The 23,466-nt window shown below is 39.4% G+C and overlaps 1 long non-coding RNA gene across 1 annotated transcript; it reads right to left on the bottom strand.

Moving 5' to 3' along the window:
- Positions 1–733: 733 nt before the first annotated feature.
- On the bottom strand, positions 734–19,696 carry LOC147676756 (uncharacterized). Its single transcript, XR_015302432.1, has 14 exons — positions 19,586–19,696; positions 18,135–18,257; positions 16,685–16,806; positions 15,236–15,358; positions 13,785–13,907; positions 12,335–12,457; positions 10,886–11,007; positions 9,437–9,558; positions 7,987–8,108; positions 6,538–6,658; positions 5,086–5,209; positions 3,635–3,757; positions 2,184–2,306; positions 734–855 (listed from the first exon to the last, which is right to left on the bottom strand). It is a non-coding gene; the product is annotated as an uncharacterized LOC147676756 (long non-coding RNA).
- Positions 19,697–23,466: the final 3,770 nt, after the last annotated feature.

Consider the following 23,466-nt stretch of genomic DNA (forward strand, 5'->3'; position numbering starts at 1 on the left):
AGAGTGGCTCTCATGTCAGACAACATCTTCCTTTACCTTCATGATGCCAGCTGCTTTGCAACAGAGTGGCCTTCTAGTCAGAAAACATCTTGCTTTAGCTTTATGATGTCAGACTGCTAGGCAACAGAATGGCACCTCATGTCAGACAATTTCTTGCTTTAGCTTTATGATGTCAGACACCCCTGGACCAATTGCCCTTGTGGAAGCTAACCACACAGGAGGATGAGATATCTGAAGTTATGCAGTAGGTTACTATCTGTATTCATGACTGCCAGCCACGTAGGAGGGGGAATGGTAAAGGAATGGGAACCAGTAGAAGCACTGTGTCCTTTTCAAAAGTGGGATTGAGGTACAAAGACAGATTAACCTTAACAACAATCCATCTTGAGTATCAGAGTCCAACATAGAGAGTGCAGGAGAAGAGGTTAGATGAGCTTCCTTCCTTGAGTATGTAACACTATTTTTCATAAGTGAGATGGTGCATTTCAGTCTCAAAGGCAGCAATTTCCTCGAATAGAACATTGCTAGCACCAGGATCTAAAGCAGATTTTAGTAGAGTTTGAGTCAGTCAGTCTTTTATTAACTATCATGACCAACATAATGTGATACATATTACTTACATCTTGACAGAAATTATATTCAGGCACAGGCTCCCACTATAAAGTAGTGAGGACATTCCGATGCTATTGACATCTTTTTAATGCCTAAAAGAATGATTGGGAGTTTTGCTTACCACATACATTGGTAAAATGATGCAGTATGCCAGAAGACTTCCTTTTTTTTTTTGGCTTCATTCTCGGCAATTCAGAGAAACTCTGCTGTGAAACACTGCCACTGCTGGTCATTCAGTATAATCTGCAGATGGAAAAGTCCACTGTTAGTACATTTAGTATAAGCAATACAAAAAGTTTAGATTTTTATAAAGGGTAACCAGATCAATACTATGGAGTCTGTTTTATTGTGAAAATCAACAGCTCAATTAAAAAATCAAATCTCAATTTGTGTTTATAACCTCTCATACTTCTCTGCATTCCCTTGCCTCATTTGCTAACACTCTCTAAACAATTGTAGCACGTACATTGGGATATAAATCTTTTTGCCAGCCAAGTGGCAGCGCACCCTTCTTACTTCCTTTGTTTTAGGATATGGTACACCAGTAGCGATTAAGCCAGCTGGTAAGTTGAGAGAGGAAGGGTTATGCTACAGTTAACAGGAATAATAGAAACTATGAATAGCATAATTTGCATCTTCTATTTAGCCAAATCCTACCAGTGCAGCAATGGTGAAGTTGAGACTCTTATGCTCAAACCTCCGTTCATACAAATGTGTAAGTCTAAATAAAGTTCTAATTTCTTTCTTCGTACCATCTCATCTTTTCGTTGGGCATCCTGTCTACCCTGCAACTCATCTCATTACCAAGATAAATGTATCCTACTCCTTGTTAGGCAACAGAGTGGCTCTCATGTCAGACAACATCTTCCTTTACCTTCATGATGCCAGCTGCTTTGCAACAGAGTGGCCTTCTAGTCAGAAAACACCTTGCTTTAGCTTTATGATGTCAGACTGCTAGGCAACAGAATGGCACCTCATGTCAGACAACTTCTTGCTTTAGCTTTATGATGTCAGACACCCCTGGACCAATTGTCCTTGTGGAAGCTAACCACACAGGAGGATGAGATATCAGAAGTTATGCAGTAGGTTACTATCTGTATTCATGACTGCCAGCCACGTAGGAGGGGGAATGGTAAAGGAATGGGAACCAGTCGAAGCACTGTGTCCTTTTCGAAAGTGGGATTGAGGTACAAAGACAGATTAACCTTAACAACACTCCATCTTGAGTATCAGAGTCCAACATAGAGATTGCAGGAGAAGAGGTTAGATGAGCTTCCATCCTTGAGTATGTAACACTATTTTTCATAAGTGAGATGGTGCATTTCAGTCTCAAAGGCAGCTATTTCCTCGAATAGAACGTTGCTAGCACCAGGATCTAAAGCAGGTTTTAGTAGAGTTTGAGTCAGTCAGTCTTTTATTAACTATCATGACCAACATAATGTGATCCATATTACTTCCATCTTGACAGAAATTATATTCAGGCACAGGCTCCCACTATAAATTAGTGAGGACATTCCGATGCTATTTACATCTTTTTAATGCCTAAAAGAATGACTGGGAGTTTTACTTACCACATAAATTGGTAAAATGATGCAGTATGCCAGAAGACTTCCTTTTTTTTTTTTTGCTTCAGTCTCGGCAATTCAGAGAAACTCTGCTGTGAAACACTGCCACTGCTGGTCATTCAGTATAATCTGCAGATGGAAAAGTCCACTGTTAGTACATTTAGTATAAGCAATACAAAAAGTTTAGATTTTTATAAAGGGTAACCAGATCAATACTATGGAGTCTGTTTTATTGTGAAAATCAACAGCTCAATTAAAACATCAAATCTCAATTTGTGTTTATAACCTCTCATACTTCTCTGCATTCCCTTGCCTCATTTGCTAACACTCTCTAAACAATTGTAGCACGTACATTGGGATATAAATCTTTTTGCCAGCCAAGTGGCAGCGCACCCTTCTTACTTCCTTTGTTTTAGGATATGGTACACCAGTAGCGATTAAGCCAGCTGGTAAGTTGAGAGAGGAAGGGTTATGCTACAGTTAACAGGAATAATAGAAACTATGAATAGCATAATTTGCATCTTCTATTCAGCCAAATCCTACCAGTGCAGCAATGGTGAAGTTGAGACTCTTATGCTCAAACCTGCGTTCATACAAATGAGTAAGTCTAAATAAAGTTCTAATTTCTTTCTTCGTACCATCTCATCTTTTGTTTGGGCATCCTGTCTACCCTGCAACTCATCTCATTACCAAGATAAATGTATCCTACTCCTTGTTAGGCAACAGAGTGGCTCTCATGTCAGACAACATCTTCCTTTACCTTCATGATGCCAGCTGCTTTGCAACAGAGTGGCCTTCTAGTCAGAAAACATCTTGCTTTAGCTTTATGATGTCATACTGCTAGGCAACAGAATGGCACCTCATGTCAGACAACTTCTTGCTTTAGCTTTATGATGTCAGACACCCCTGGACCAATTGTCCTTGTGGAAGCTAACCACACAGGAGGATGAGATATCAGAAGTTATGCAGTAGGTTACTATCTGTATTCATGACTGCCAGCCACGTGGGAGGGGGAATGGTAAAGGAATGGGAACCAGTCGAAGCACTGTGTCCTTTTCGAAAGTGGGATTGAGGTACAAAGACAGATTAACCTTAACAACACTCCATCTTGAGTATCAGAGTCCAACATAGAGAGTGCAGGAGAAGAGGTTAGATGAGCTTCCTTCCTTGGGTATGTAACACTATTTTTCACAAGTGAGATGGTGCATTTCAGTCTCAAAGGCAGCTATTTCCTCGAATAGAACGTTGCTAGCACCAGGATCTAAAGCAGGTTTTAGTAGAGTTTGAGTCAGTCAGTCTTTTATTAACTATCATGACCAACATAATGTGATACATATTACTTCCATCTTGACAGAAATTATATTCAGGCACATGCTCCCTCTATAAATTAGTGAGGACATTCCGATGCTATTTACATCTTTTTAATGCCTAAAAGAATGACTGGGAGTTTTACTTACCACATAAATTGGTAAAATGATGCAGAATGCCAGAAGACTTCCTTTTTTTTTTTTTGCTTCAGTCTCGGCAATTCAGAGAAACTCTGCTGTGAAACACTGCCACTGCTGGTCATTTAGTATAATCTGCAGATGGAAAAGTCCACTGTTAGTACATTTAGTATAAGCAATACAAAAAGTTTAGATTTTTATAAAGGGTAACCAGATCAATACTATGGAGTCTGTTTTATTGTAAAAATCAACAGCTCAATTAAAAAATCAAATCTCAATTTGTGTTTATAACCTCTCATACTTCTCTGCATTCCCTTGCCTCATTTGCTAACACTCTCTAAACAATTGTAGCACGTACATTGGGATATAAATCTTTTTGCCAGCCAAGTGGCAGCGCACCCTTCTTACTTCCTTTGTTTTAGGATATGGTACACCAGTAGCGATTAAGCCAGCTGGTAAGTTGAGAGAGGAAGGGTTATGCTACAGTTAACAGGAATAATAGAAACTATGAATAGCATAATTTGCATCTTCTATTTAGCCAAATCCTACCAGTGCAGCAATGGTGAAGTTGAGACTCTTATGCTCAAACCTCCGTTCATACAAATGTGTAAGTCTAAATAAAGTTCTAATTTCTTTCTTCGTACCATCTCATCTTTTCGTTGGGCATCCTGTCTACCCTGCAACTCATCTCATTACCAAGATAAATGTATCCTACTCCTTGTTAGGCAACAGAGTGGCTCTCATGTCAGACAACATCTTCCTTTACCTTCATGATGCCAGCTGCTTTGCAACAGAGTGGCCTTCTAGTCAGAAAACACCTTGCTTTAGCTTTATGATGTCAGACTGCTAGGCAACAGAATGGCACCTCATGTCAGACAACTTCTTGCTTTAGCTTTATGATGTCAGACACCCCTGGACCAATTGTCCTTGTGGAAGCTAACCACACAGGAGGATGAGATATCAGAAGTTATGCAGTAGGTTACTATCTGTATTCATGACTGCCAGCCACGTAGGAGGGGGAATGGTAAAGGAATGGGAACCAGTCGAAGCACTGTGTCCTTTTCGAAAGTGGGATTGAGGTACAAAGACAGATTAACCTTAACAACACTCCATCTTGAGTATCAGAGTCCAACATAGAGATTGCAGGAGAAGAGGTTAGATGAGCTTCCATCCTTGAGTATGTAACACTATTTTTCATAAGTGAGATGGTGCATTTCAGTCTCAAAGGCAGCTATTTCCTCGAATAGAACGTTGCTAGCACCAGGATCTAAAGCAGGTTTTAGTAGAGTTTGAGTCAGTCAGTCTTTTATTAACTATCATGACCAACATAATGTGATCCATATTACTTCCATCTTGACAGAAATTATATTCAGGCACAGGCTCCCACTATAAATTAGTGAGGACATTCCGATGCTATTTACATCTTTTTAATGCCTAAAAGAATGACTGGGAGTTTTACTTACCACATAAATTGGTAAAATGATGCAGTATGCCAGAAGACTTCCTTTTTTTTTTTTTTGCTTCAGTCTCGGCAATTCAGAGAAACTCTGCTGTGAAACACTGCCACTGCTGGTCATTCAGTATAATCTGCAGATGGAAAAGTCCACTGTTAGTACATTTAGTATAAGCAATACAAAAAGTTTAGATTTTTATAAAGGGTAACCAGATCAATACTATGGAGTCTGTTTTATTGTGAAAATCAACAGCTCAATTAAAACATCAAATCTCAATTTGTGTTTATAACCTCTCATACTTCTCTGCATTCCCTTGCCTCATTTGCTAACACTCTCTAAACAATTGTAGCACGTACATTGGGATATAAATCTTTTTGCCAGCCAAGTGGCAGCGCACCCTTCTTACTTCCTTTGTTTTAGGATATGGTACACCAGTAGCGATTAAGCCAGCTGGTAAGTTGAGAGAGGAAGGGTTATGCTACAGTTAACAGGAATAATAGAAACTATGAATAGCATAATTTGCATCTTCTATTCAGCCAAATCCTACCAGTGCAGCAATGGTGAAGTTGAGACTCTTATGCTCAAACCTGCGTTCATACAAATGAGTAAGTCTAAATAAAGTTCTAATTTCTTTCTTCGTACCATCTCATCTTTTGTTTGGGCATCCTGTCTACCCTGCAACTCATCTCATTACCAAGATAAATGTATCCTACTCCTTGTTAGGCAACAGAGTGGCTCTCATGTCAGACAACATCTTCCTTTACCTTCATGATGCCAGCTGCTTTGCAACAGAGTGGCCTTCTAGTCAGAAAACATCTTGCTTTAGCTTTATGATGTCATACTGCTAGGCAACAGAATGGCACCTCATGTCAGACAACTTCTTGCTTTAGCTTTATGATGTCAGACACCCCTGGACCAATTGTCCTTGTGGAAGCTAACCACACAGGAGGATGAGATATCAGAAGTTATGCAGTAGGTTACTATCTGTATTCATGACTGCCAGCCACGTAGGAGGGGGATTGGTAAAGGAATGGGAACCAGTCGAAGCACTGTGTCCTTTTCAAAAGTGGGATTGAGGTACAAAGACAGATTAACCTTAACAACAATCCATCTTGAGTATCAGAGTCCAACATAGAGAGTGCAGGAGAAGAGGTTAGATGAGCTTCCTTCCTTGAGTATGTAACACTATTTTTCATAAGTGAGATGGTGCATTTCAGTCTCAAAGGCAGCAATTTCCTCGAATAGAACATTGCTAGCACCAGGATCTAAAGCAGATTTTAGTAGAGTTTGAGTCAGTCAGTCTTTTATTAACTATCATGACCAACATAATGTGATCCATATTACTTCCATCTTGACAGAAATTATATTCAGGCACAGGCTCCCACTATAAAGTAGTGACAACATTCCAATGCTATTGACATCTTTTTAATGCCTAAAAGAATGATTGGGAGTTTTGCTTACCACATAAATTGGTAAAATGATGCAGTATGCCAGAAGACTTCCTTTTTTTTTTTGCTTCATTCTCGGCAATTCAGAGAAACTCTGCTGTGAAACACTGCCACTGCTGGTCATTCAGTATAATCTGCAGATGGAAAAGTCCACTGTTAGTACATTTAGTATAAGCAATACAAAAAGTTTAGATTTTTATAAAGGGTAACCAGATCAATACTATGGAGTCTGTTTTATTGTGAAAATCAACAGCTCAATTAAAAAATCAAATCTCAATTTGTGTTTATAACCTCTCATACTTCTCTGCATTCCCTTGCCTCATTTGCTAACACTCTCTAAACAATTGTAGCACGTACATTGGGATATAAATCTTTTTGCCAGCCAAGTGGCAGCGCACCCTTCTTACTTCCTTTGTTTTAGGATATGGTACACCAGTAGCGATTAAGCCAGCTGGTAAGTTGAGAGAGGAAGGGTTATGCTACAGTTAACAGGAATAATAGAAACTATGAATAGCATAATTTGCATCTTCTATTTAGCCAAATCCTACCAGTGCAGCAATGGTGAAGTTGAGACTCTTATGCTCAAACCTCCGTTCATACAAATGTGTAAGTCTAAATAAAGTTCTAATTTCTTTCTTCGTACCATCTCATCTTTTCATTGGGCATCCTGTCTACCCTGCAACTCATCTCATTACCAAGATAAATGTATCCTACTCCTTGTTAGGCAACAGAGTGGCTCTCATGTCAGACAACATCTTCCTTTACCTTCATGATGCCAGCTGCTTTGCAACAGAGTGGCCTTCTAGTCAGAAAACACCTTGCTTTAGCTTTATGATGTCAGACTGCTAGGCAACAGAATGGCACCTCATGTCAGACAACTTCTTGCTTTAGCTTTATGATGTCAGACACCCCTGGACCAATTGTCCTTGTGGAAGCTAACCACACAGGAGGATGAGATATCAGAAGGTATGCAGTAGGTTACTATCTGTATTCATGACTGCCAGCCACGTAGGAGGGGGAATGGTAAAGGAATGGGAACCAGTCGAAGCACTGTGTCCTTTTCGAAAGTGGGATTGAGGTACAAAGACAGATTAACCTTAACAACACTCCATCTTGAGTATCAGAGTCCAACATAGAGAGTGCAGGAGAAGAGGTTAGATGAGCTTCCTTCCTTGAGTATGTAACACTATTTTTCATCAGTGAGATGGTGCATTTCAGTCTCAAAGGCAGCTATTTCCTCGAATAGAACGTTGCTAGCACCAGGATCTAAAGCAGGTTTTAGTAGAGTTTGAGTCCGTCAGTCTTTTATTAACTATCATGACCAACATAATGTGATACATATTACTTCCATCTTGACAGAAATTATATTCAGGCACAGGCTCCCACTATAAATTAGTGAGGACATTCCGATGCTATTTACATCTTTTTAATGCCTAAAAGAATGACTGGGAGTTTTACTTACCACATAAATTGGTAAAATGATGCAGTATGCCAGAAGACTTCCTTTTTTTTTTTTGCTTCAGTCTCGGCAATTCAGAGAAACTCTGCTGTGAAACACTGCCACTGCTGGTCATTTAGTATAATCTGCAGATGGAAAAGTCCACTGTTAGTACATTTAGTATAAGCAATACAACAAGTTTAGATTTTTATAAAGGGTAATCAGATCAATACTATGGAGTCTGTTTTATTGTGAAAATCAACAGCTCAATTAAAAAATCAAATCTCAATTTGTGTTTATAACCTCTCATACTTCTCTGCATTCCCTTGCCTCATTTGCTAACACTCTCTAAACAATTGTAGCACGTACATTGGGATATAAATCTTTTTGCCAGCCAAGTGGCAGCGCACCCTTCTTACTTCCTTTGTTTTAGGATATGGTACACCAGTAGCGATTAAGCCAGCTGGTAAGTTGAGAGAGGAAGGGTTATGCTACAGTTAACAAGAATAATAGAAACTATGAATAGCATAATTTGCATCTTCTCTTTAGCCAAATCCTACCAGTGCAGCAATGGTGAAGTTGAGACTCTTATGCTCAAACCTGCGTTCATACAAATGTGTAAGTCTAAATAAAGTTTTAATTTCTTTCTTCGTACCATCTCATCTTTTCGTTGGGCATCCGGTCTACCCTGCAACTCATCTCATTACCAAGATAAATGTATCCTACTCCTTGTTAGGCAACAGAGTGGCTCTCATGTCAGACAACATCTTCCTTTACCTTCATGATGCCAGCTGCTTTACAACAGAGTGGCCTTCTAGTCAGAAAACATCTTGCTTTAGCTTTATGATGTCAGACTGCTAGGCAACAGAATGGCACCTCATGTCAGACAACTTCTTGCTTTAGCTTTATGATGTCAGACACCCCTGGACCAATTGTCCTTGTGGAAGCTAACCACACAGGAGGATGAAATATCAGAAGGTATGCAGTAGGTTACTATCTGTATTCATGACTGCCAGCCACGTAGGAGGGGGAATGGTAAAGGAATGGGAACCAGTCGAAGCACTGTGTCCTTTTCGAAAGTGGGATTGAGGTACAAAGACAGATTAACCTTAACAACACTCCATCTTGAGTATCAGAGTCCAACATAGAGAGTGCAGGAGAAGAGGTTAGATGAGCTTCCTTCCTTGAGTATGTAACACTATTTTTCATCAGTGAGATGGTGCATTTCAGTCTCAAAGGCAGCTATTTCCTCGAATAGAACGTTGCTAGCACCAGGATCTAAAGCAGGTTTTAGTAGAGTTTGAGTCAGTCAGTCTTTTATTAACTATCATGACCAACATAATGTGATCCATATTACTTCCATCTTGACCGAAATTATATTCAGGCACAGGCTCCCACTATAAATTAGTGAGGACATTCCGATGCTATTTACATCTTTTTAATGCCTAAAAGAATGACTGGGAGTTTTACTTACCACATAAATTGGTAAAATGATGCAGTATGCCAGAAGACTTCCTTTTTTTTTTTTGCTTCAGTCTCGGCAATTCAGAGAAACTCTGCTGTGAAACACTGCCACTGCTGGTCATTCAGTATAATCTGCAGATGGAAAAGTCCACTGTTAGTACATTTAGTATAAGCACTACAAAAAGTTTAGATTTTTATAAAGGGTAACCAGATCAATACTATGGAGTCTGTTTTATTGTGAAAATCAACAGCTCAATTAAAAAATCAAATCTCAATTTGTGTTTATAACCTCTCATACTTCTCTGCATTCCCTTGCCTCATTTGCTACACTCTCTAAACAATTGTAGCACGTACATTGGGATATAAATCTTTTTGCCAGCCAAGTGGCAGCGCACCCTTCTTACTTCCTTTGTTTTAGGATATGGTACACCAGTAGCGCTTAAGCCAGCTGGTAAGTTGAGAGAGGAAGGGTTATGCTACAGTTAACAGGAATAATAGAAACTATGAATAGCATAATTTGCATCTTCTATTCAGCCAAATCCTACCAGTGCAGCAATGGTGAAGTTGAGACTCTTGTGCTCAAACCTGCGTTCATACAAATGAGTAAGTCTAAATAAAGTTCTAATTTCTTTCTTCGTACCATCTCATCTTTTCGTTGGGCATCCTGTCTACCCTCCAACTCATCTCATTACCAAGATAAATGTATCCTACTCCTTGTTAGGCAACAGAGTGGCTCTCATGTCAGACAACATCTTCCTTTACCTTCATGATGCCAGCTGCTTTGCAACAGAGTGGCCTTCTAGTCAGAAAACACCTTGCTTTAGCTTTATGATGTCAGACTGCTAGGCAACAGAATGGCACCTCATGTCAGACAACTTCTTGCTTTAGCTTTATGATGTCAGACACCCCTAGACCAATTGTCCTTGTGGAAGCTAACCACACAGGAGGATGAGATATCAGAAGTTATGCAGTAGGTTACTATCTGTATTCATGACTGCCAGCCACGTAGGAGGGGGAATGGTAAAGGAATGGGAACCAGTCGAAGCACTGTGTCCTTTTCGAAAGTGGGATTGAGGTACAAAGACAGATTAACCTTAACAACACTCCATCTTGAGTATCAGAGTCCAACATAGAGAGTGCAGGAGAAGAGGTTAGATGAGCTTCCTTCCTTGAGTATGTAACACTATTTTTCATAAGTGAGATGGTGCATTTCAGTCTCAAAGGCAGCTATTTCCTCGAATAGAACGTTGCTAGCACCAGGATCTAAAGCAGGTTTTAGTAGAGTTTGAGTCAGTCAGTCTTTTATTAACTATCATGACCAACATAATGTGATACATATTACTTCCATCTTGACAGAAATTATATTCAGGCACAGGCTCCCACTATAAATTAGTGAGGACATTCCGATGCTATTTACATCTTTTTAATGCCTAAAAGAATGACTGGGAGTTTTACTTACCACATAAATTGGTAAAATGATGCAGTATGCCAGAAGACTTCCTTTTTTTTTTTTGCTTCAGTCTCGGCAATTCAGAGAAACTCTGCTGTGAAACACTGCCACTGCTGGTCATTCAGTATAATCTGCAGATGGAAAAGTCCACTGTTAGTACATTTAGTATAAGCACTACAAAAAGTTTAGATTTTTATAAAGGGTAACCAGATCAATACTATGGAGTCTGTTTTATTGTGAAAATCAACAGCTCAATTAAAAAATCAAATCTCAATTTGTGTTTATAACCTCTCATACTTCTCTGCATTCCCTTGCCTCATTTGCTACACTCTCTAAACAATTGTAGCACGTACATTGGGATATAAATCTTTTTGCCAGCCAAGTGGCAGCGCACCCTTCTTACTTCCTTTGTTTTAGGATATGGTACACCAGTAGCGCTTAAGCCAGCTGGTAAGTTGAGAGAGGAAGGGTTATGCTACAGTTAACAGGAATAATAGAAACTATGAATAGCATAATTTGCATCTTCTATTCAGCCAAATCCTACCAGTGCAGCAATGGTGAAGTTGAGACTCTTGTGCTCAAACCTGCGTTCATACAAATGAGTAAGTCTAAATAAAGTTCTAATTTCTTTCTTCGTACCATCTCATCTTTTCGTTGGGCATCCTGTCTACCCTCCAACTCATCTCATTACCAAGATAAATGTATCCTACTCCTTGTTAGGCAACAGAGTGGCTCTCATGTCAGACAACATCTTCCTTTACCTTCATGATGCCAGCTGCTTTGCAACAGAGTGGCCTTCTAGTCAGAAAACACCTTGCTTTAGCTTTATGATGTCAGACTGCTAGGCAACAGAATGGCACCTCATGTCAGACAACTTCTTGCTTTAGCTTTATGATGTCAGACACCCCTAGACCAATTGTCCTTGTGGAAGCTAACCACACAGGAGGATGAGATATCAGAAGTTATGCAGTAGGTTACTATCTGTATTCATGACTGCCAGCCACGTAGGAGGGGGAATGGTAAAGGAATGGGAACCAGTCGAAGCACTGTGTCCTTTTCGAAAGTGGGATTGAGGTACAAAGACAGATTAACCTTAACAACACTCCATCTTGAGTATCAGAGTCCAACATAGAGAGTGCAGGAGAAGAGGTTAGATGAGCTTCCTTCCTTGAGTATGTAACACTATTTTTCATAAGTGAGATGGTGCATTTCAGTCTCAAAGGCAGCTATTTCCTCGAATAGAACGTTGCTAGCACCAGGATCTAAAGCAGGTTTTAGTAGAGTTTGAGTCAGTCAGTCTTTTATTAACTATCATGACCAACATAATGTGATACATATTACTTCCATCTTGACAGAAATTATATTCAGGCACAGGCTCCCACTATAAATTAGTGAGGACATTCCGATGCTATTTACATCTTTTTAATGCCTAAAAGAATGACTGGGAGTTTTACTTACCACATAAATTGGTAAAATGATGCAGTATGCCAGAAGACTTCCTTTTTTTTTTTTTGCTTCAGTCTCGGCAATTCAGAGAAACTCTGCTGTGAAACACTGCCACTGCTGGTCATTTAGTATAATCTGCAGATGGAAAAGTCCACTGTTAGTACATTTAGTATAAGCAATAAAAAAAGTTTAGATTTTTATAAAGGGTAACCAGATCAATACTATGGAGTCTGTTTTATTGTGAAAATCAACAGCTCAATTAAAAAATCAAATCTCAATTTGTGTTTATAACCTCTCATACTTCTCTGCATTCCCTTGCCTCATTTGCTACACTCTCTAAACAATTGTAGCACGTACATTGGGATATAAATCTTTTTGCCAGCCAAGTGGCAGCGCACCCTTCTTACTTCCTTTGTTTTAGGATATGGTACACCAGTAGCGCTTAAGCCAGCTGGTAAGTTGAGAGAGGAAGGGTTATGCTACAGTTAACAGGAATAATAGAAACTATGAATAGCATAATTTGCATCTTCTATTCAGCCAAATCCTACCAGTGCAGCAATGGTGAAGTTGAGACTCTTATGCTCAAACCTGCGTTCATACAAATGAGTAAGTCTAAATAAAGTTCTAATTTCTTTCTTCGTACCATCTCATCTTTTCGTTGGGCATCCTGTCTACCCTGCAACTTATCTCATTACCAAGATAAATGTATCCTACTCCTTGTTAGGCAACAGAGTGGCTCTCATGTCAGACAACATCTTCCTTTACCTTCATGATGCCAGCTGCTTTGCAACAGAGTGGCCTTCTAGTCAGAAAACATCTTGCTTTAGCTTTATGATGTCAGACTGCTAGGCAACAGAATGGCACCTCATGTCAGACAACTTCTTGCTTTAGCTTTATGATGTCAGACACCCCTGGACCAATTGTCCTTGTGGAAGCTAACCACACAGGAGGATGAGATATCAGAAGTTATGCAGTAGGTTACTATCTGTATTCATGACTGCCAGCCACGTAGGAGGGGGAATGGTAAAGGAATGGGAACCAGTCGAAGCACTGTGTCCTTTTCGAAAGTGGGATTGAGGTACAAAGACAGATTAACCTTAACAACACTCCATCTTGAGTATCAGAGTCCAACATAGAGAGTGCAGGAGAAGAGGTTAGATGAGCTTCCTTCCTTGAGTATGTAACACTATTTTTCATAAGTGAGATGGTGCATTTCAGTCTCAAAGGCAGCTATTTCCTCGAATAGAACGTTGCTAGCACCAGGATCTAAAGCAGGTTTTAGTAGAGTTTGAGTCAGTCAGTCTTTTTTTAACTATCATGACCAACATAATCTGATCCATATTACTTCCATCTTGACAGAAATTATATTCAGGCACAGGCTCCCACTATAAATTAGTGAGGACATTCCGATGCTATTTACATCTTTTTAATGCCTAAAAGAATGACTGGGAGTTTTACTTACCACATAAATTGGTAAAATGATGCAGTATGCCAGAAGACTTCCTTTTTTTTTTTTTGCTTCAGTCTCGGCAATTCAGAGAAACTCTGCTGTGAAACACTGCCACTGCTGGTCATTCAGTATAATCTGCAGATGGAAAAGTCCACTGTTAGTACATTTAGTATAAGCAATACAAAAAGTTTAGATTTTTATAAAGGGTAACCAGATCAATACTATGGAGTCTGTTTTATTGTGAAAATCAACAGCTCAATTAAAAAATCAAATTTCAATTTGTGTTTATAACCTCTCATACTTCTCTGCATTCCCTTGCCTCATTTGCTAACACTCTCTAAACAATTGTAGCACGTACATTGGGATATAAATCTTTTTGCCAGCCAAGTGGCAGCGCACCCTTCTTACTTCCTTTGTTTTAGGATATGGTACACCAGTAGCGATTAAGCCAGCTGATAAGTTGAGAGAGGAAGGGTTATGCTACAGTTAACAGGAATAATAGAAACTATGAATAGCATAATTTGCATCTTCTCTTTAGCCAAATCCTACCAGTGCAGCAATGGTGAAGTTGAGACTCTTATGCTCAAACCTGCGTTCATACAAATGTGTAAGTCTAAATAAAGTTCTAATTTCTTTCTTCGTACCATCTCATCTTTTCGTTGGGCATCCTGTCTACCCTGCAACTCATCTCATTACCAAGATAAATGTATCCTACTCCTTGTTAGGCAACAGAGTGGCTCTCATGTCAGACAACATCTTCCTTTACCTTCATGATGCCAGCTGCTTTGCAACAGAGTGGCCTTCTAGTCAGAAAACATCTTGCTTTAGCTTTATGATGTCAGACTGCTAGGCAACAGAATGGCACCTCATGTCAGACAACTTCTTGCTTTAGCTTTATGATGTCAGACACCCCTGGACCAATTGTCCTTGTGGAAGCTAACCACACAGGAGGATGAGATATCAGAAGTTATGCAGTAGGTTACTATCTGTATTCATGACTGCCAGCCACGTAGGAGGGGGAATGGTAAAGGAATGGGAACCAGTCGAAGCACTGTGTCCTTTTCAAAAGTGGGATTGAGGTACAAAGACAGATTAACCTTAACAACAATCCATCTTGAGTATCAGAGTCCAACATAGAGAGTGCAGGAGAAGAGGTTAGATGAGCTTCCTTCCTTGAGTATGTAACACTATTTTTCATAAGTGAGATGGTGCATTTCAGTCTCAAAGGCAGCTATTTCCTCGAATAGAACGTTGCTAGCACCAGGATCTAAAGCAGGTTTTAGTAGAGTTTGAGTCAGTCAGTCTTTTATTAACTATCATGACCAACATAATGTGATACATATTACTTCCATCTTGACAGAAATTATATTCAGGCACAGGCTTCCACTATAAATTAGTGAGGACATTCCGATGCTATTTACATCTTTTTAATGCCTAAAAGAATGACTGGGAGTTTTACTTACCACATAAATTGGTAAAATGATGCAGTATGCCAGAAGACTTCCTTTTTTTTTTTTTGCTTCAGTCTCGGCAATTCAGAGAAACTCTGCTGTGAAACACTGCCACTGCTGGTCATTTAGTATAATCTGCAGATGGAAAAGTCCACTGTTAGTACATTTAGTATAAGCAATAAAAAAAGTTTAGATTTTTATAAAGGGTAACCAGATCAATACTATGGAGTCTGTTTTATTGTGAAAATCAACAGCTCAATTAAAAAATCAAATCTCAATTTGTGTTTATAACCTCTCATACTTCTCTGCATTCCCTTGCCTCATTTGCTAACACTCTCTAAACAATTGTAGCACGTACATTGGGATATAAATCTTTTTGCCAGCCAAGTGGCAGCGCACCCTTCTTACTTCCTTTGTTTTAGGATATGGTACACCAGTAGCGATTAAGCCAGCTGGTAAGTTGAGAGAGGAAGGGTTATGCTACAGTTAACAGGAATAATAGAAACTATGAATAGCATAATTTGCATCTTCTATTCAGCCAAATCCTACCAGTGCAGCAATGGTGAAGTTGAGACTCTTATGCTCAAACCTGCGTTCATACAAATGAGTAAGTCTAAATAAAGTTCTAATTTCTTTCTTCGTACCATCTCATCTTTTCGTTGGGCATCCTGTCTACCCTGCAACTCATCTAATTACCAAGATAAATGTATCCTACTCCTTGTTGGGCAACAGAGTGGCTCTCATGTCAGACAACATCTTCCTTTACCTTCATGATGCCAGCTGCTTTGCAACAGAGTGGCCTTCTAGTCAGAAAACATCTTGCTTTAGCTTTATGATGTCAGACTGCTAGGCAACAGAATGGCACCTCATGTCAGACAACTTCTTGCTTTAGCTTTATGATGTCAGACACCCCTGGACCAATTGTCCTTGTGGAAGCTAACCACACAGGAGGATGAGATATCAGAAGTTATGCAGTAGGTTACTATCTGTATTCATGACTGCCAGCCACGTAGGAGGGGGAATGGTAAAGGAATGGGAACCAGTCGAAGCACTGTGTCCTTTTCGAAAGTGGGATTGAGGTACAAAGACAGATTAACCTTAACAACACTCTATCTTGAGTATCAGAGTCCAACAGAGAGTGCAGGAGAAGAGGTTAGATGAGCTTCCTTCCTTGAGTATGTAACACTATTTTTCATAAGTGAGATGGTGCATTTCAGTCTCAAAGGCAGCTATTTCCTTGAATAGAACGTTGCTAGCACCAGGATCTAAAGCAGGTTTTAGTAGAGTTTGAGTCAGTCAGTCTTTTATTAACTATCATGACCAACATAATGTGATACATATTACTTCCATCTTGACAGAAATTATATTCAGGCACAGGCTCCCACTATAAATTAGTGAGGACATTCCGATGCTATTTACATCTTTTTAATGCCTAAAAGAATGACTGGGAGTTTTACTTACCACATAAATTGGTAAAATGATGCAGTATGCCAGAAGACTTCCTTTTTTTTTTTTGCTTCAGTCTCGGCAATTCAGAGAAACTCTGCTGTGAAACACTGCCACTGCTGGTCATTTAGTATAATCTGCAGATGGAAAAGTCCACTGTTAGTACATTTAGTATAAGCAATACAAAAAGTTTAGATTTTTATAAAGGGTAACCAGATCAATACTATGGAGTCTGTTTTATTGTGAAAATCAACAGCTCAATTAAAAAATCAAATCTCAATTTGTGTTTATAACCTCTCATACTTCTCTGCATTCCCTTGCCTCATTTGCTAACACTCTCTAAACAATTGTAGCACGTACATTGGGATATAAATCTTTTTGCCAGCCAAGTGGCAGCGCACCCTTCTTACTTCCTTTGTTTTAGGATATGGTACACCAGTAGCGATTAAGCCAGCTGGTAAGTTGAGAGAGGAAGGGTTATGCTACAGTTAACAGGAATAATAGAAACTATGAATAGCATAATTTGCATCTTCTCTTTAGCCAAATCCTACCAGTGCAGCAATGGTGAAGTTGAGACTCTTATGCTCAAACCTGCGTTCATACAAATGTGTAAGTCTAAATAAAGTTTTAATTTCTTTCTTCGTACCATCTCATCTTTTCGTTGGGCATCCGGTCTACCCTGCAACTCATCTCATTACCAAGATAAATGTATCCTACTCCTTGTTAGGCAACAGAGTGGCTCTCATGTCAGACAACATCTTCCTTTACCTTCATGATGCCAGCTGCTTTGCAACAGAGTGGCCTTCTAGTCAGAAAACATCTTGCTTTAGCTTTATGATGTCAGACTGCTAGGCAACAGAATGGCACCTCATGTCAGACAACTTCTTGCTTTAGCTTTATGATGTCAGACACCCCTGGACCAATTGTCCTTGTGGAAGCTAACCACACAGGAGGATGAGATATCAGAAGTTATGCAGTAGGTTACTATCTGTATTCATGACTGCCAGCCACGTAGGAGGGGGAATGGTAAAGGAATGGGAACCAGTCGAAGCACTGTGTCCTTTTCAAAAGTGGGATTGAGGTACAAAGACAGATTAACCTTAACAACAATCCATCTTGAGTATCAGAGTCCAACATAGAGAGTGCAGGAGAAGAGGTTAGATGAGCTTCCTTCCTTGAGTATGTAACACTATTTTTCATAAGTGAGATGGTGCATTTCAGTCTCAAAGGCAGCTATTTCCTCGAATAGAACGTTGCTAGCACCAGGATCTAAAGCAGGTTTTAGTAGAGTTTGAGTCAGTCAGTCTTTTATTAACTATCATGACCAACATAATCTGATCCATATTACTTCCATCTTGACAGAAATTATATTCAGGCACAGGCTCCCACTATAAATTAGTGAGGACATTCCGATGCTATTTACATCTTTTTAATGCCTAAAAGAATGACTGGGAGTTTTACTTACCACATAAATTGGTAAAATGATGCAGTATGCCAGAAGACTTCCTTTTTTTTTTTTTGCTTCAGTCTCGGCAATTCAGAGAAACTCTGCTGTGAAACACTGCCACTGCTGGTCATTCAGTATAATCTGCAGATGGAAAAGTCCACTGTTAGTACATTTAGTATAAGCAATACAAAAAGTTTAGATTTTTATAAAGGGTAACCAGATCAATACTATGGAGTCTGTTTTATTGTGAAAATCAACAGCTCAATTAAAAAATCAAATCTCAATTTGTGTTTATAACCTCTCATACTTCTCTGCATTCCCTTGCCTCATTTGCTAACACTCTCTAAACAATTGTAGCACGTACATTGGGATATAAATCTTTTTGCCAGCCAAGTGGCAGCGCACCCTTCTTACTTCCTTTGTTTTAGGATATGGTACACCAGTAGCGATTAAGCCAGCTGGTAAGTTGAGAGAGGAAGGGTTATGCTACAGTTAACAGGAATAATAGAAACTATGAATAGCATAATTTGCATCTTCTATTCAGCCAAATCCTACCAGTGCAGCAATGGTGAAGTTGAGACTCTTATGCTCAAACCTGCGTTCATACAAATGAGTAAGTCTAAATAAAGTTCTAATTTCTTTCTTCGTACCATCTCATCTTTTCGTTGGGCATCCTGTCTACCCTGCAACTCATCTCATTACCAAGATAAATGTATCCTACTCCTTGTTAGGCAACAGAGTGGCTCTCATGTCAGACAACATCTTCCTTTACCTTCATGATGCCAGCTGCTTTGCAACAGAGTGGCCTTCTAGTCAGAAAACATCTTGCTTTAGCTTTATGATGTCAGACTGCTAGGCAACAGAATGGCACCTCATGTCAGACAACTTCTTGCTTTAGCTTTATGATGTCAGACACCCCTGGACCAATTGTCCTTGTGGAAGCTAACCACACAGGAGGATGAGATATCAGAAGTTATGCAGTAGGTTACTATCTGTATTCATGACTGCCAGCCACGTAGGAGGGGGAATGGTAAAGGAATGGGAACCAGTCGAAGCACTGTGTCCTTTTCAAAAGTGGGATTGAGGTACAAAGACAGATTAACCTTAACAACAATCCATCTTGAGTATCAGAGTCCAACATAGAGAGTGCAGGAGAAGAGGTTAGATGAGCTTCCTTCCTTGAGTATGTAACACTATTTTTCATAAGTGAGATGGTGCATTTCAGTCTCAAAGGCAGCTATTTCCTCGAATAGAACGTTGCTAGCACCAGGATCTAAAGCAGGTTTTAGTAGAGTTTGAGTCAGTCAGTCTTTTATTAACTATCATGACCAACATAATGTGATACATATTACTTCCATCTTGACAGAAATTATATTCAGGCACAGGCTTCCACTATAAATTAGTGAGGACATTCCGATGCTATTTACATCTTTTTAATGCCTAAAAGAATGACTGGGAGTTTTACTTACCACATAAATTGGTAAAATGATGCAGTATGCCAGAAGACTTCCTTTTTTTTTTTTTGCTTCAGTCTCGGCAATTCAGAGAAACTCTGCTGTGAAACACTGCCACTGCTGGTCATTTAGTATAATCTGCAGATGGAAAAGTCCACTGTTAGTACATTTAGTATAAGCAATAAAAAAAGTTTAGATTTTTATAAAGGGTAACCAGATCAATACTATGGAGTCTGTTTTATTGTGAAAATCAACAGCTCAATTAAAAAATCAAATCTCAATTTGTGTTTATAACCTCTCATACTTCTCTGCATTCCCTTGCCTCATTTGCTAACACTCTCTAAACAATTGTAGCACGTACATTGGGATATAAATCTTTTTGCCAGCCAAGTGGCAGCGCACCCTTCTTACTTCCTTTGTTTTAGGATATGGTACACCAGTAGCGATTAAGCCAGCTGGTAAGTTGAGAGAGGAAGGGTTATGCTACAGTTAACAGGAATAATAGAAACTATGAATAGCATAATTTGCATCTTCTATTCAGCCAAATCCTACCAGTGCAGCAATGGTGAAGTTGAGACTCTTATGCTCAAACCTGCGTTCATACAAATGAGTAAGTCTAAATAAAGTTCTAATTTCTTTCTTCGTACCATCTCATCTTTTCGTTGGGCATCCTGTCTACCCTGCAACTCATCTAATTACCAAGATAAATGTATCCTACTCCTTGTTGGGCAACAGAGTGGCTCTCATGTCAGACAACATCTTCCTTTACCTTCATGATGCCAGCTGCTTTGCAACAGAGTGGCCTTCTAGTCAGAAAACATCTTGCTTTAGCTTTATGATGTCAGACTGCTAGGCAACAGAATGGCACCTCATGTCAGACAACTTCTTGCTTTAGCTTTATGATGTCAGACACCCCTGGACCAATTGTCCTTGTGGAAGCTAACCACACAGGAGGATGAGATATCAGAAGTTATGCAGTAGGTTACTATCTGTATTCATGACTGCCAGCCACGTAGGAGGGGGAATGGTAAAGGAATGGGAACCAGTCGAAGCACTGTGTCCTTTTCGAAAGTGGGATTGAGGTACAAAGACAGATTAACCTTAACAACACTCTATCTTGAGTATCAGAGTCCAACAGAGAGTGCAGGAGAAGAGGTTAGATGAGCTTCCTTCCTTGAGTATGTAACACTATTTTTCATAAGTGAGATGGTGCATTTCAGTCTCAAAGGCAGCTATTTCCTTGAATAGAACGTTGCTAGCACCAGGATCTAAAGCAGGTTTTAGTAGAGTTTGAGTCAGTCAGTCTTTTATTAACTATCATGACCAACATAATGTGATACATATTACTTCCATCTTGACAGAAATTATATTCAGGCACAGGCTCCCACTATAAATTAGTGAGGACATTCCGATGCTATTTACATCTTTTTAATGCCTAAAAGAATGACTGGGAGTTTTACTTACCACATAAATTGGTAAAATGATGCAGTATGCCAGAAGACTTCCTTTTTTTTTTTTGCTTCAGTCTCGGCAATTCAGAGAAACTCTGCTGTGAAACACTGCCACTGCTGGTCATTTAGTATAATCTGCAGATGGAAAAGTCCACTGTTAGTACATTTAGTATAAGCAATACAAAAAGTTTAGATTTTTATAAAGGGTAACCAGATCAATACTATGGAGTCTGTTTTATTGTGAAAATCAACAGCTCAATTAAAAAATCAAATCTCAATTTGTGTTTATAACCTCTCATACTTCTCTGCATTCCCTTGCCTCATTTGCTAACACTCTCTAAACAATTGTAGCACGTACATTGGGATATAAATCTTTTTGCCAGCCAAGTGGCAGCGCACCCTTCTTACTTCCTTTGTTTTAGGATATGGTACACCAGTAGCGATTAAGCCAGCTGGTAAGTTGAGAGAGGAAGGGTTATGCTACAGTTAACAGGAATAATAGAAACTATGAATAGCATAATTTGCATCTTCTCTTTAGCCAAATCCTACCAGTGCAGCAATGGTGAAGTTGAGACTCTTATGCTCAAACCTGCGTTCATACAAATGTGTAAGTCTAAATAAAGTTTTAATTTCTTTCTTCGTACCATCTCATCTTTTCGTTGGGCATCCGGTCTACCCTGCAACTCATCTCATTACCAAGATAAATGTATCCTACTCCTTGTTAGGCAACAGAGTGGCTCTCATGTCAGACAACATCTTCCTTTACCTTCATGATGCCAGCTGCTTTGCAACAGAGTGGCCTTCTAGTCAGAAAACATCTTGCTTTAGCTTTATGATGTCAGACTGCTAGGCAACAGAATGGCACCTCATGTCAGACAACTTCTTGCTTTAGCTTTATGATGTCAGACACCCCTGGACCAATTGTCCTTGTGGAAGCTAACCACACAGGAGGATGAGATATCAGAAGTTATGCAGTAGGTTACTATCTGTATTCATGACTGCCAGCCACGTAGGAGGGGGAATGGTAAAGGAATGGGAACCAGTCGAAGCACTGTGTCCTTTTCAAAAGTGGGATTGAGGTACAAAGACAGATTAACCTTAACAACAATCCATCTTGAGTATCAGAGTCCAACATAGAGAGTGCAGGAGAAGAGGTTAGATGAGCTTCCTTCCTTGAGTATGTAACACTATTTTTCATAAGTGAGATGGTGCATTTCAGTCTCAAAGGCAGCTATTTCCTCGAATAGAACGTTGCTAGCACCAGGATCTAAAGCAGGTTTTAGTAGAGTTTGAGTCAGTCAGTCTTTTATTAACTATCATGACCAACATAATCTGATCCATATTACTTCCATCTTGACAGAAATTATATTCAGGCACAGGCTCCCACTATAAATTAGTGAGGACATTCCGATGCTATTTACATCTTTTTAATGCCTAAAAGAATGACTGGGAGTTTTACTTACCACATAAATTGGTAAAATGATGCAGTATGCCAGAAGACTTCCTTTTTTTTTTTTTGCTTCAGTCTCGGCAATTCAGAGAAACTCTGCTGTGAAACACTGCCACTGCTGGTCATTCAGTATAATCTGCAGATGGAAAAGTCCACTGTTAGTACATTTAGTATAAGCAATACAAAAAGTTTAGATTTTTATAAAGGGTAACCAGATCAATACTATGGAGTCTGTTTTATTGTGAAAATCAACAGCTCAATTAAAAAATCAAATCTCAATTTGTGTTTATAACCTCTCATACTTCTCTGCATTCCCTTGCCTCATTTGCTAACACTCTCTAAACAATTGTAGCACGTACATTGGGATATAAATCTTTTTGCCAGCCAAGTGGCAGCGCACCCTTCTTACTTCCTTTGTTTTAGGATATGGTACACCAGTAGCGATTAAGCCAGCTGGTAAGTTGAGAGAGGAAGGGTTATGCTACAGTTAACAGGAATAATAGAAACTATGAATAGCATAATTTGCATCTTCTATTCAGCCAAATCCTACCAGTGCAGCAATGGTGAAGTTGAGACTCTTATGCTCAAACCTGCGTTCATACAAATGAGTAAGTCTAAATAAAGTTCTAATTTCTTTCTTCGTACCATCTCATCTTTTCGTTGGGCATCCTGTCTACCCTGCAACTCATCTCATTACCAAGATAAATGTATCCTACTCCTTGTTAGGCAACAGAGTGGCTCTCATGTCAGACAACATCTTCCTTTACCTTCATGATGCCAGCTGCTTTGCAACAGAGTGGCCTTCTAGTCAGAAAACATCTTGCTTTAGCTTTATGATGTCAGACTGCTAGGCAACAGAATGGCACCTCATGTCAGACAACTTCTTGCTTTAGCTTTATGATGTCAGACACCCCTGGACCAATTGTCCTTGTGGAAGCTAACCACACAGGAGGATGAGATATCAGAAGTTATGCAGTAGGTTACTATCTGTATTC

This window comes from Lissotriton vulgaris, chromosome 12 (genome assembly GCF_964263255.1).
Source record: "Lissotriton vulgaris chromosome 12, aLisVul1.2, whole genome shotgun sequence".
NCBI lineage: Eukaryota > Metazoa > Chordata > Amphibia > Caudata > Salamandridae > Lissotriton > Lissotriton vulgaris.